At 40.6% G+C, this 9,706-nt stretch overlaps 2 long non-coding RNA genes across 2 annotated transcripts; both read left to right on the plus strand.

Annotated features, from left to right (window-relative positions):
• The first annotated feature begins 3,003 nt into the window (after window positions 1-3,003).
• LOC144467019 (uncharacterized) lies at window positions 3,004-4,257 on the plus strand. The gene is made up of 3 exons (XR_013493407.1): window positions 3,004-3,081; window positions 3,234-3,701; window positions 3,839-4,257. It is a non-coding gene; the product is annotated as an uncharacterized LOC144467019 (long non-coding RNA).
• Window positions 4,258-4,793: 536 nt separating this feature from the next.
• LOC144467020 (uncharacterized) lies at window positions 4,794-5,969 on the plus strand. The gene is made up of 3 exons (XR_013493408.1): window positions 4,794-4,900; window positions 5,025-5,492; window positions 5,630-5,969. It is a non-coding gene; the product is annotated as an uncharacterized LOC144467020 (long non-coding RNA).
• Window positions 5,970-9,706: the final 3,737 nt, after the last annotated feature.

Genomic DNA, 9,706 nt, shown 5'->3' on the forward strand with positions numbered 1-9,706 from the left:
CACTTTTTCAAAACGTATTACTGTTGGTTCATTGTTGTTATTGTTACTGATGAAAAACAAAGAATAAAATAATAAAGGACAGCCCAGTCCCATGTTTCTGCAAACCAGGGACACGTTACATTTGTATGCTTCATACTAGGGGTGTAAATCACCAGCTTCATCACGATACAATATTATATTGATTTGTTTGGATGACGATACGATGTTTGCTGATATCACAAAGTCTGTCATGATACGATTTTGATTTGATTCAATTCAGGAGCCTGCGATCGATATTACGCGATATCATATGCCCATCTAACACAATCATTTACATCAGCTCACAAAAACAACTAGAATATGATTTGACCATTTTATTTCTGAGCTCTGTTTGTTGTTTGAGCGGAGGTGCGCTTGCCCAGAAATGGTGACACAGACGTGCTACGTGAATTTCAAAATAAATGTGTATCTTTAAGATGACGATATGGATCGATGTTTTCATTTTGCATCAATATAATCGGATCGTTAATCAATGAATTGATGTATCGATGCGGATCGATGTATCGTTACACCCCTACTTCATACGTATCAAATCAGCATTTCTAAAGTGACGTTGCATGAGCGGACTTTGTCATTCAGAGGAAGAACGAATGGCAAATGACACGATACAGATGCCTGCCAAGCTGAAGCTGCAGACCACTGTTCAAAAGCAACAATCAAAACAAAAGGGGTTGTGATTAGCAAACCATTGCTGTATTTCCAGTGGCTTTTTAGCTTTTAAACGTGGGTGATTTCTAGCAACCCATTGCTGTTTTTACATCAGGGATAGCGCCATGAAAAGCGATTGTTTTTTAACAAGATGTTGCTGCATTTCCAACCGGGGTTGTGCCCCCAAAATTATGCACGTTAAGTCACAACATAATCTTTTTCTAACCATAACCAAATGCTTTCTTCTGGCGATTGGTTGTAAAGTGACAGATTTCTTTTAATAAGTACAAACATTTCAGAGTGGTTTAAGAAAAGGGTTAAAAACTCCTGAGAATGTTATATGTATTTGTAAAAATACACAACTCTACAGATAAAGTCACAAGGCTGTGCAGAGTTATTCTACAAGTTGACCTTGGTATGAATTAAACTAAACACTGAACAGCAGAGAGCAGTGAAAACACACCGACATGAAGATTGCTGTAAGCTCCTCCTTCCTCATTACAATCACACAATAAAGGAGGATTTCTCACTGATGTATTTTCATTAATGCCTTTTCATATCTGTGTTTAAGATATGAGCCACCACAGAGAACATTATGTCCACATGAGGAAATTTAAAATGTTTGTCATTTTGTTTTTATCTCTGTCTTTGCTCACAGGTAAGAGTCATAAAATAACAAACTAACAAACAAACTAACAAACTTTTCTTTTTACATTCAGTTTTTATTTCTATCCTCTAGACATCGTGTTATCATTGCCTACGATCAAACAATCACCCCCTTTGATAAAACCTGAACAAGAAGAAGCCCGTCTGGACTGTTACCATGGAGACAACGACTACCCCTACATGCTTTGGTACCAGCACAAGTCAGCAGCAGGAGGCCAGAGGGACATGGAGCTGATCGGACTGCTTCATTATGAAAAACCAACCCTTGAGAAAAACTTTGAGGCACGTTTCAACATAACGGGCCAGGCGAAGGGCCGAGCTCAGCTTGTAATCTCCAAAATAAAGCCAGCAGACAGCGCAGAGTACTTCTGTGCAGCCAGTCAGCACAGTGTTTCAACTCCTCTGGCTCCTTTTACAAAAAGCTGGTGGGCCACAATAAGGTGCACCTGCATCAGACCTACACTTTATGAAGAAAGCAGCATAATTCAGATGCTGCAGCTTTCTATCCCTGCTCTGAGAGGACAAAGAAGTGTATAAAAGTAATGTGTGAGGTGTGTAAATCATGCTATATGAATCACGCTGATACATGTTATTGTTCTACATCTAAGGCCTGCAAACACAACTGCTCCCATGCTAATGAGTCTTGTCCACATCCCTTTGTGTCTTCTCTTCAGTGTATTTAACCCTCTGATGTCATTTCCTCCACACAAATATCAAGCACTGCCTCGTATTTTCCTTCATTTCACTTCCTCTTTCTGAATCAAAATGATCCCAGGCTTCACCAGCGTGACTTTCTTTGTGCTTTGGGCTGCAGGTAAAGTTAATATCAACTTTTGACTTTACCAGTGCACCAGAATTTAATAATAAAGATATAATATGAAGTGATATAGTAGATATTAGTTCAGCATGCTGGTAGTAACTTTTCTGTGTTTCAGATGTTTCTCAGTCTGTGCTGATCACTCAGTGGCCCCACTACATCTCCAGTCCTCCCAGTGGCTCAGCAGAAATGCACTGCTACCAGAATGACACCGATTATCCATATCTGTTCTGGTACCGACAGCCGAGAGGAGAAAGTTTTCAGTTTATTGTGTCTGTAGTAGCTGGGACTGTAAACTACGAAGAAGGATTCAAATCTGGTTTTCAGGCAGTGAAATCAAGCGACAAGCAGTGGTCTCTGACGATAACCAGCGTTCAGCATAAAGATGAGGCAGTTTATCTGTGTGCTACCAGTCTGCACAGTGCTGTGGCAGACCTCAGGTCTGTGACAAAAACATACAGCTGAGACACCTGACTCACACTGATAATAATCAAATGAAGAAAATTCACTACACTGTGGAGGAGATCATATCAGTGACTTTTACTAAACATTGTGTTTCACTTATATCAATAAAAGCCAGGAAAGAAGAAAGACAGCAAAAAATGAATAAACTGCTCTCTAAAATGACATACTGCATTAATGATCATTTGTTTCAAAAACAAACTATTGATGTATTTCCTAGAAAGCAACCACCTGCAGTCATATAATCATTGTCCTGAACAGATTCAACCAATAGGTGGAGGCACAGCACCTGACATGAAGCGTCTTTCAACAGAACATTGTGATGAACACAATGCCCTCCCTAATTACCCCGAGCCTTATTTTCCTCAGAGCAATGCTTTTCTCACATCAGTGCACAACAATGTCTTCACCTATGTTCACATTTGGTATCCTCTTCATCTGGTTTTCTTGTGAGATCTTAAATTTCATCCTGAATAATATGAAACTATTCATGTTTAAAATGCTAAAAGAATCAAGATATTTAATAATATTAATATTAATATGGTACTGTCTCCTTGTCTGTTGCTACATTAACAGTTTCATTAATCTGTTTTCTCTGCAGATCAGGTGAACGCTGTAGTATTTCAACAATCTCCTCCACAGATAGTGAAGCAGGGCACTGAGGTCCAGATTAACTGCCGCCATGACGATACTTCCCTCGTAATAATGCTCTGGTACCAGCAAAGAGCGGACAGCATGTCTATGACCCTCATTGGATATGGATATGCAAACAGCGCCCAAAACTATGAGGGTCAGTTTGACAAAGAATTCGAGCTGACAAGAGAAGAAACAGTGACAGGAGCTCTGGTTGTACGCAAAGCAAAGGTGTCAGACTCTGCTGTGTATTTCTGCGCTGCCAGTACACAGTGATGTGGTTTAATGCCACTCCCTCACTAAAAACCCTCATCTATTCACATGAGGCAGTGTGTCTCTTTATACAGACTCTCACTGAAGGAAGTTTCACCAGCAGCAGAGAAAACGTGAAGGATGTCTCCAACTGTGATCGGATTTCTTCTCATTTTACTTCCATGTAATGAAATTACAACAGAGATAATTATTTATTGCATGTTTTCTTTTCTTTTTTTCTTTTTTTTTACAGTAACTACACAATTGATTTTTCACTGTGGCTTCTGTATCAACCACTTTTTGAATCTGTTTTCCCCACAGCTCGAGCCAAGAGTGTGACGTTTCAACAATCTGATCCAAGAATAGTCGACGAAAAGGCCAGGGTGGAATTTAAATGCAGTCACAATGATAACAACCTTGATTTAATGCTCTGGTACCAGCAAACACAGACCGGTCTGATGAATTTAATTGGATACAGCTACACTGGCAGTGACCCTGTCTATGAGAAGCAGTTTGAAAACCGGTTTGCAATGACAAGACAAGCCGTCCAAACAGGAGCTCTGATCATTAACAGTGTGACTCTATCAGACTCTGCTGTGTATTTCTGCGCTGCCAGTACACAGTGATGTGGTTTAATGCCACTCCCTCACTAAAAACCCTCATCTATTCACATGAGGCAGTGTGTCTCTTCATACAGACTCTTACTGAGGGAAGTTTCACCAGCAGCAGGGAAAACCTGAAGGATGTCTCCAACTGTAATCGGATTTCTTCTCATTTTACTTCCATGTAATGAAATTACTACAGAAATTATTATTTATTGCATGTTTTCTTTTCTTTGTTTTTTTTACAGTAACTACACAATTGATTTTTCACTGTGGCTTCTGTATCAACCACTTTTTGAATCTGTTTTCCCCACAGCTCAAGCTAAGAGTGTGACGTTTCAACAATCTGATCCAAGAATAGTCGACGAAAAGGCCAGGGTGGAATTTAAATGCAGTCACAATGATAGCAGTCTTAATGTAATGCTCTGGTACCAGCAAACACAGAGCGGTCTGATGAATTTAATAGGATACAGCTTTATTGGCAGTGATCCTGTCTATGAGAAGCAGTTTGAAGATCGGTTTGCAATGACAAGACAGGACATCAAAACAGGAACTCTGATCATTAACAGTGTGACTCCATCAGACTCTGCTGTGTGTTTCTGCGCTGCCAGCACACAGTGATGTGGTTTAATGCCACTCCCTCACTAAAAACCCTCATCTATTCACATGAGGCAGTGTGCCTCTTTATACAGACTCTCACTGAAGGAAGTTTCACCAGCAGCAGAGAAAACGTGAAGGATGTCTCCAACTGTGATCGGATTTCTTCTCATCTTGCTCCCATGTAATGAAATTACTACAGATATAACAACTTAATTATGTTTTTTTTTTTTTTACAGCAACTATATAAAAGGTATTTTTATCATGGCTTCTGTATCAACCACTTTTTGAATCTGTTTTCCCCGCAGATCGAGCTAAGAGTGTGACGTTTCAACAATCTGATCCAAGAATAGTCGATGAAAACGCCAGGGTGGAATTCAAATGCAGTCACAATGATAGCAGTCTTAATGTAATGCTCTGGTACCAGCAAAGAGCGGACAGCATGTCTATGACCCTCATTGGATATGGATATGCAAACAGCGCCCAAAACTATGAGGGTCAGTTTGACAAAGAATTTGAGCTGACAAGAGAAGACACAGTGACAGGAGCTCTGGTTGTACGCAAAGCAAAGGTGTCAGACTCTGCTGTGTATTTCTGCGCTGCCAGTACACAGTGATGTGGTTTAATGCCACTCCCTCACTAAAAACCCTCATCTATTCACATGAGGCAGTGTGCCTCTTTATACAGACTCTCACTGAAGGAAGTTTCACCAGCAGCAGAGAAAACCTGAAGGATGTCTCCAACTGTGATCGGATTTCTTCTCATTTTACTTCCATGTAATGAAATTACAACAGAAATAATTATTTATTGCATGTTTTCTTTTCTTTTTTTCTTTTTTTTTACAGTAACTACACAATTGATTTTTCACTGTGGCTTCTGCATCAACCACTTTTTGACTCTGTTTTACCCACAGATCAAGCTAAGAGTGTGACGTTTCAACAATCTGATCCAAGAATAGTCGACGAAAAGGCCAGGGTGGAATTTAAATGCAGTCACAATGATAGCAGTCTTAATTTAATGCTCTGGTACCAGCAAACACAGAGCGGTCTGATGAATTTAATTGGATACAGCTTTATTGGCAGTGATCCTGTCTATGAGAAGCAGTTTGAAAACCGGTTTGCAATGACAAGACAGGACATCAAAACAGGAGCTCTGATCATTAACAGTGTGACTCTATCAGACTCTGCTGTGTATTTCTGCGCTGCCAGTACACAGTGATGTGGTTTAATGCCACTCCCTCACTAAAAACCCTCATCTATTCACATGAGGCAGTGTGCCTCTTCATACAGACTCTCACTGAAGGAAGTTTCACCAGCAGCAGGGAAAACCTGGAGGATGTCTCTAACTGTGATTGGATTTCTTCTCATTTTGCTTCCATGTAATGAAATTAACTACATTTAACTGTGTTATTAGTTTTTTACAGCAACTATATGAATTTTTTTTTATCATGGCTTCTGTATCAACTACTTTTCTAATCTGTTTTCCCCACAGATCGAGCTAAGAGTGTGACGTTTCAACAATCTGATCCAAGAATAGTTGATGAAAAGGCCGAAGTGGAATTTAAATGCAGTCACAATGATAGCAGTCTTAATGTAATGCTCTGGTACCAGCAAACACAGAGCGGTCTGATGAATTTAATAGGATACAGCTTTATTGGCAGTGATCCTGTCTATGAGAAGCAGTTTGAAAACCGGTTTGCAATGACAAGACAGGACATCAAAACAGGAGCTCTGATCATTAACAGTATGACTCTATCAGACTCTGCTGTGTATTTCTGCGCTGCCAGCACACAGTGATGTGGTTTAATGCCACTCCCTCACTAAAAACCCTCATCCTTTCACATGAGGCAGTGTGCCTCTTTATACAGACTCTCACTGAAGGAAGTTTCACCAGCAGCAGAGAAAACGTGAAGGATGTCTCCAACTGTGATCGGATTTCTTCTCATCTTGCTCCCATGTAATGAAATTACTACAGATATAACAACTTAATTATGTTTTTTTTTTTTTTTTACAGCAACTATATAAAAGGTATTTTTATCATGGCTTCTGTATCAACCACTTTTTGAATCTGTTTTCCCCGCAGATCGAGCTAAGAGTGTGACGTTTCAACAATCTGATCCAAGAATAGTCGATGAAAACGCCAGGGTGGAATTTAAATGCAGTCACAATGATAGCAGTCTTAATGTAATGCTCTGGTACCAGCAAAGAGCGGACAGCATGTCTATGACCCTCATTGGATATGGATATGCAAACAGCGCCCAAAACTATGAGGGTCAGTTTGACAAAGAATTCGAGCTGACAAGAGAAGACACAGTGACAGGAGCTCTGGTTGTACGCAAAGCAAAGGTGTCAGACTCTGCTGTGTATTTCTGCGCTGCCAGTACACAGTGATGTGGTTTAATGCCACTCCCTCACTAAAAACCCTCATCTATTCACATGAGGCAGTGTGTCTCTTTATACAGACTCTCACTGAAGGAAGTTTCACCAGCAGCAGAGAAAACGTGAAGGATGTCTCCAACTGTGATCGGATTTCTTCTCATTTTACTTCCATGTAATAAAATTAAGAGTGTGACGTTTCAACAATCTGATCCAAGAATAGTCGACGAAAAGGCCAGGGTGGAATTTAAATGCTGTCACAATGATAGCAACCTTGATTTAATGCTCTGGTACCAGCAAACACAGAGCGGTCTGATGAATTTAATTGGATACAGCTACACTGGCAGTGATCCTGTCTATGAGAAACAGTTTGAAAACCGGTTTGCAATAACATAGACTCACAAGTCAGTCTTTAGACGCTTTGCTTAACTAAAGACTGATGACTTTCTCCCTGATTTTGTGTTTAGATGGGCGGATACAATTTCAGAGTTTAAAAAAACTCCCTACGTTGCAGAACCAATAGTAAATCTGCAGGGCGGTCCTTCGGTGGCTCGCTGAACTCTTGTGCTTGTAAACATAGTCCAACTAGAAACACGTGTAGCGGTACAAAATGGCTCAGCCGTGCTTGCAGAAAACGCTGTCAAAGTTAGTGGATGTTTGTCGTGTTTGCGGCGACACATTCTCACCAACTAAAAGAAACAAACAATCTTTTCCAAGGCCATGACTCATCCGTCCGGCCGGACTATAGAGGGAATTGCCTCTATAGTCCGGGTAGAAAACCAGCAGAGCTTTTAACTATATATATATATAGCCTACATATCACATTTTTCACATCACTGTATCACCGTTTAGACTAATCCGATGTTTGTAAAGTCTATAAACACAATGATTGAACAAACATTACTATTTCTGTGTGCACGTTTAGCTGGGCTAACCGTTAGCTGTTAGCCCTGTTAGCCGTCAGCGGTGTCTGTAATAGGTAATAACTCATTAAACGGTCCGTGAAAAAATATCTTGTCCAGCGGATATTATAGTTACAACATGACTGACCTAGCAAAGCAGTTTTGTGTTGCTATGTGTGGTATTTATTCAGTTTTGGGAAATCACGATGTCTAGAAAGCATCAGTTGACAGGGACAGCTAACACTAGCAGCAAAGCTAACATCTGGACGTCATCTGTTAAAAGCCTCCCGTTGTCGGATACGACATGAAACTACTCCAGTTAGCTCAATCATGTTGTAACTAAGACATCCGCTGGAAAAAATATTTTCTTCACGGATGAGCATACATTTGATAAAACGGAGTTTAATCTTTCGGCATCCATTTTCAAGCTCTCTGTGTGTTTGTTTCCTTGCGGACGAGAAAAGGGGGAGCGCACATTTCCGAGAAGGCGTGTCCTTTTCAAAAATGCAAGAGGCGTTGCTTTGTTGCTGGCCGTTTTCGCCGGTGTGTTAAACACACTTTAGAAAGGAGTGTCCCCAGACTATCAGAAGGCGGAGATCTCTGGTTGTCTGGTGGCGAGACTAGCAATAACAAGACAGGACATCAAAACAGGAGCTCTGGGGCCTCGTTTATAAAGCTTGCTTACGCACAAAACGGGGCTTGAAAGTGGCGTACACCACTTCCCACGCAAAGGTTGTGATTTATAAAAATAAACTTGGCGGGAGAATGTGCGCACCTGTAAGCCAACTCTGAGTCATGCGTGCGCACATTTTGGAGACACTGGGAAGTGGCAACGCAGACGGCGAGGTGGAGAAGTGGAGTCAGATTTTTATTGATGTCTCACACAAATTTAATGTCACGCTATATCCACGTTATCATTGAAATTATATCCAGCAGCCTTATTTTGCGCTTGGAGTGAGTGATAATTGTTTAATAAAAACGTTGTAAAATCCAACTCAAATCCTGAATTGAAATTCTTTCTAAATACATATTTAATCCGCACTGCCTCTAACGTCTCATTGTCCACTCTGTGAGCGCAGGAGGGGGAGAGGACGGCGCGACTGCATGGGATATGTTTATTTATTTAGCTAAATATTTCCAGTGCATTTATCATGTCTCGAAATACAGCCATTAAGCACAACCGTTACACTCATTTCGTCAGCCCTACTTAGACATGTGCTGTTCATGACAAAACCGGCCTGAAGAAACGTGTTCGCCGATTACACTTTCATCTTTGAATTTTATTTCAAATTACACGTTGTATTTTGGGACAGGGATACCAATGGTTCATGCTGTAATTAAGGCCGGGTGTCTGATCAGACTAATTGCCATAAACATATAAATACTGCGGTGACCCTCGTGCGTAATTGCGCAAGATGGCACATACTCCTTTTTGCCTCCACCTTTAATAAATGTGATTCTTTATGTCACACATCAATGTCAAACATCCTCAAATTTAAAAGCAACACATTAACTACATGTTGGTAAAGGAGTTGAAATATTTGGTCTACCTTTAGATCAGACCACTTTTTTTTTTTTCCTCTCTGTCACTGTTCGTACAGTCCCACAGACACAGCTGACAGCATCAGCAGCACTGATGTGTTGCCACTTTTTTTGCTTTATTAGTGATCCCGCTGCTGTGGCCACCAAATAAAACCTTTCTCCAGTCCTCCA

This window comes from Epinephelus lanceolatus, chromosome 15 (genome assembly GCF_041903045.1).
Source record: "Epinephelus lanceolatus isolate andai-2023 chromosome 15, ASM4190304v1, whole genome shotgun sequence".
Taxonomy (NCBI): domain Eukaryota; kingdom Metazoa; phylum Chordata; class Actinopteri; order Perciformes; family Serranidae; genus Epinephelus; species Epinephelus lanceolatus.